Here is a 5180-nt window from a genome sequence, read left to right as displayed (position 1 = left end):
GGACTTGGTGGCCATCTATAAGTATGTAAGGCATGAATATCAGGAGTTGAGAGAAAAACTGTTTACTAGGGCACCCCAGGGGAGGACAAGGAGCAGTGGCCATAAACTGTTAGAGGATGGTTTAAGGTTGGATGTAAAGAACCTCCTTATGGTAAGGGTGACCAGAATCTGGACTAGACTTCCCAAGGAAGTGGTGCAGTCCCCAACCTTGGAAGTCTTCAAGAGGAGACTGGACAGACACCTTGCTGGGATCATTTGTTCGCTTCTCAGCCTTTTGGCTCAGATCAAGTATAGTTCCTGTTCTTATCAAGGCAGAGGACCCTTGTGGTCTCCCCCTGTACACATACTCATTTTTTGATCACAGATGTCCCAATGTCCAAAGAATCCAAGATTTCCAGATGGCAGCAAGCTATGCTGATGCAGCCAGGAGGGCAGCCACCTCAAGAGGAGGACCATCCAGAAGAGGAACAGCAGGACCAGAAGAGGAACAGCAGAAGAGGTTTCCCCATGGGCTTCAAGGTAAATGTATATGAAACACAGTCCAGTCATCTGTCTAATGGCATGAACAGAAAAGATTTCAACAAGAAAGTTCTACAAGAGCTATTCCAGGTAAACAAAGAAGACCTATTTTACATATGGAAGCTAAGGCTTTCTCTTGATTAGGAGGTGGGTGTCAGGAATCTTGGAGCCAGGTCATGTTTCTGGTACCACCTCCAGGAGGTGGGGCAGGATCCCAGGATTTGCTTTCTATGGGAGAGATAGTAGGGGAACACAATGGAGACAAAAGTTTGTAACAATTGATCTGAGCACAACAAAAATATGTATAGAGAGACATCCATTTCTGGTTGAATAGGCACTGTGAGTCTGTGGGAATAATATAAAAGGAGACAGATAGAGAAGGAGTCTGGAGTCCCTTCCAGCCTTAATTTCTATGATGATTGATCTCACAAAGAGGTGAGAGACTCCATACCAGCTATGAACTGACTGCCTGGAGGAGTTTTCCATCTATTGACTCCTCTGTGAAATCCTATGAAATATGAACTTTCATTTCTACCCAGGAGAACTTTTACAATCTTTTCTTCAATGACTGATGAAGGGCGTTTGTGCCTAAAAGCTTGCAATTAAAGAAATTTTTGCAAAAATCTTGTTGGTCTAATAAAAGATATCATTTCTACTATGAGTCCTGATTATGATTATGGAGGGCATTAACCCCCAACATACAACTATTCACAACACATGCTAACTTTAATACTGCCCAGATTTCATAGATTTCATAGACTAGGGCTGGAAGGGACCTAGTGAGTTTATCTGGTTCAGCCCCCTTCCCAAAGGGCAGCATATCAGCTGGGGTCAGATGACCCCAGCAAGATAATCATCCAAATGCAACTTGAACATGTCCAGAGTCTGGAATAGACTCTGGAGACTTGGACAGTAAAGAAGTTCTTCCTTAGGTCCAGTCTAAAATGGTCTTCCAGCAGTTTTTGACCACTGGACCTTATTTTCCCTAGGGGAGCCTGTGCGAACAGCCGTTCTCCCAGATCCTGATGTACACCCATGATATACTTATAGACTGCCACCAAGTCCCCCCTGAGCCTACACTTTTCCAAGCTGAAGAGTCCCTTGCCTCTCAGCCTCTTCTCATAAGGCCTGCTCTCTTAACCTCTGATCATGCACGTGGGTCTCCACTGGACTCTCTCAAGCTTCTACACATCCTTTTAAAATTGTGGAGCCCAGAACTGGATGCAGTACTCCAGCTGTGGACTCACCAAGGATGAATAAAGTGGGAAAATGACATCTTGGGTCTTATTTGAGATACATCAGTAGATGCAAGCCAGGCTTTTATTTGCTTTGCCAGCTATGACATTGCACTGGTGGCTTATATTCACTGTATGGTCAATCATGACCCCCATGTCTCTTTCAAACATAGTGCTAGTGAGTGAAGCACTGCTGAGCCCATAGGTATGATGTGGGTTCTTTCTCCCAAGGTGGAGCACCTTGCATTTTTCTATGTTGAAGGTCACCAGGTTTATATCTGCCCACCTTTTGAGCCTATCCAGGTCAGCCTGAATCCCCAGCTTATCCTCCAGTGTAACCACACTCCCCCATAGTTTGGTACCATCTGCAAACTTAGCCAGTGCACTTCTGACACCCAAATCCAGATAGTTGATGAATATATTAAAGAGTACTGGTCTGAGTACTGAACCCTGAGGGATGCCACTGGTCACCATATGCCATGCTGACTCGGTTCCATTGTGTTGTGCTTTTGCTTATGGTGCCTTTGTCTGCACTTGCCATTATTCCCTGAATTGTCAGTATACCCCTGACTTTCCCACCTGCCACGGCTTTGATGTTATTAATATTACTTCTAGATATTATTAGTCCGGAGTGTTATTTTCCTTTAGCTTGTTCTTATTATGACCTTTTAATGGGGCTCACGTGCAAGATGTATACATCAGCCGATCTGCTTATTCGTATACATGACTGCACTCATATTTAGATATCCAACCACAATCCGTTTAAAAGCATTGATTTTTTTTCTTTAGTTTTCCTTTTATAACATTCATTTAAATTCCACATACCATCAGATTGAGGAGGTTCATTGTATCCCTTAAAGTATTAACTTTATTACTCATCTCACACAAAACAATTCTACTTTGCAACAGTTAACACAGAAATGAACTGAACTTAGCATTCATGAATTGACCCTCCACTAGGATCTTCTTCCATTTCTTCTATTTGGTACAGTGTCTCACAATTTCAAGGGAGATCTTATCTCTTCAGATCTCCCTGCATGTAATTTGTTTATCTTTATTGCTATCAGTGCCACCAATCGGCTTTCTCTTTAACTAGTGGTCTCGAATCCTCTTGTGACCGATGACTGGACCAGTCATTCACATCGATGGAGAGTTTGCAATAAAAATCCTTGTCTTTCTTTTTCTTCCTATTGTTGATAGATATCCTGAGTCCCTCGGAGTCCTCCCGGGGATCCACCCTTCTCTCCTTTCCTTCTCGCTCTAACAGCAAACACTGCAGGTCTCTCCACAGATCCTCCTACGGGGTCCCTTCTTTGTTCTCTTTTTTTTGTTTTGTTTTTTTTATCCCTCTTTTCCTGTACCTCGGGTCAGGCTGCTCTCATCTTCCCTCAGAGCTTGGGTCCCACTGCTCTCCACTTCTCTCGGTGCTTCAATCCTCATAAGGCAAGAGCTCCAGAAGCGGCGCTCTCCACTCTCTCCTGTTGTGTCCCTGCTTACTCTCACTCCTTCACACATCAACTATCATTCTCTGGGTCCAACCACAGAGCCAGTTCCCCAACCATCAGACCATAAGGTTGTCAAGGCCTCAGTTCCCCAGTTTTGCCATGAAGGCTTCATGGGAGACCAAGTCAAAGGCTTTTTTGAAATCCAAGTAAATGACATCAACTTCCCTGCCCGCCCCCCTGCCCGCATCCAGGTGGCATGTCACCTGGCCGTAGAAGGAGATGAGGCTGGTCAGGCATGAACTAGACATAATGAAGCCATGTTGACTGTCTCTCAGATAGGCGGCTTCTGTCAGCCTGTTAATGGATTCGTTGATAATTTTTTTCCAAAATATTTCAAGGGAATTGATTGGCCTATATTTCCCTGGATCTTCCTTCATTCTTTTCTTGAAGATAGGCACCACATTGGCCCTCTTCCAGTCTTCAGAAACCTCTCCTGAGTGCCATGAATTATCAAATATCCATACCAATGGTTGATCTATGATGTCTTTAAGCATTCTTGTGTATATTCCATCAGGGCCTGCTGACTTATGGATGTCTAGCTTCTCAAGGTGTTCCCTCACAAGGTCTTCACCAAATGTAGGTGTATGGTCACCTGTACCCTCATAGTCCTGTGTCCTATCAGGCAGGGTGATCCTCTTGGGCTGGTGGAAAACTGATGCAAAGTAATCATTGAGGAGATTAGCTTTTTCCTGGGTGTTTAGCACTACTTAGAATTAGTACAAGCTAACTGGAACATGTAACCTCGCCTGATATTTCACAAATGTAGCCCTCAGTAATTTTGACTGAGGTCCTGCATACCCCAGACCTTTCCATTGTCATATTACAAATATAAAACAGCACAACTAGATGCAGAAGTCCCTAAACTGGGATAGCTTACTCCTATACAGTAGAAATTCACCCCTAAAAGAATCAAGAGTAACTTTGATAAAATAAGTTCCACTGGTTGAAGATTCATCTGTGCCTGTCCATCCTGAGGATGCTGTTTGCTAAGGCCAAAAAACTATTTGGGTGTAAACAGATGTCTCATTTGAGGCAGTTCTGATTGGCCTGGGTTTTGGCTCTGACCAGAGCAGGAGTAGTGTAGCCTTTAGTAGGTGGGTGCAAAGCTTAGGTCATCGATTTGCTTCAGAGAAGATTCAGCCTAATTCAGAGGCTGAATCACCGAATCCAAATCAAATCAGCAGACCAAAAAAAACCCCCTCCAAATTGATTCAGAGCCTTGAAATAAATTTGGAAAAGATTCAGAAAAAGATTCGGAGATTCGGAAGGTAGTCTTTCAGGGGAACAGAAACTGACAAGAGGGAGAGGGAGCAGGGGCGGGGGGAGCAAAGGCTGACATCTGTAGCTGGCCAGTGACTATGATCTTTCCCTGAGTTCCCTTCCAATCACAGTGCTGTGGGGGAAGGATGTAGAAACAGCATATAAGCCTCTGTCTGCAGCCTTTCTGTCTCTTTTGTGAGCTGTTCCTGCCTGAGCAACAGCATCTGAAAGGTAGTACTGGACTGGCATGGCTTCCTAGTCAGTCTCCTGCTAGTATCAGTTCATGGAAAGGATTGGATACAGCTTACTAATTATCCTTGCCTAGAATCCCTCTACTTATCCCTATCCAATCCATTTCTCTCAACTTATTCTTCCCCCCAAAACCTCTTTTGTTCTTGTTATCCCCCCCCCCCCACACACACACACACACTTTAAAAGAAAGCTGTGTTTTCCCTGGCGGTGTGATCCATCACTGTGGAAAGCACATACATTACACACACACACACACACATACAGTAAAGACAACAGAGAAGAAAAAGAGATAGTAGTCAGACACATACATTAATCAAAGAAGACGAGATATTAATATTAATTACACACACAGTAAGCACAACAGAGAAGAAGAAATAGTCAGACACATATAGTAATCAGAGAAGAGATA

General features: G+C 43.8%; 1 pseudogene; it reads left to right on the top strand.

The window, feature by feature from the left end:
* Positions 1 to 258: 258 nt before the first annotated feature.
* On the top strand, positions 259 to 374 carry LOC112551087 (annotated as a pseudogene).
* The last annotated feature ends 4806 nt before the right edge of the window (positions 375 to 5180 follow it).

This window comes from Alligator sinensis, unplaced genomic scaffold, assembly GCF_000455745.1.
Source record: "Alligator sinensis unplaced genomic scaffold, ASM45574v1 scaffold533_1, whole genome shotgun sequence".
NCBI lineage: Eukaryota > Metazoa > Chordata > Crocodylia > Alligatoridae > Alligator > Alligator sinensis.
Note: the sequence above shows the minus strand (reverse complement) of the source record. Positions and strands in the feature narration are given on the sequence as shown.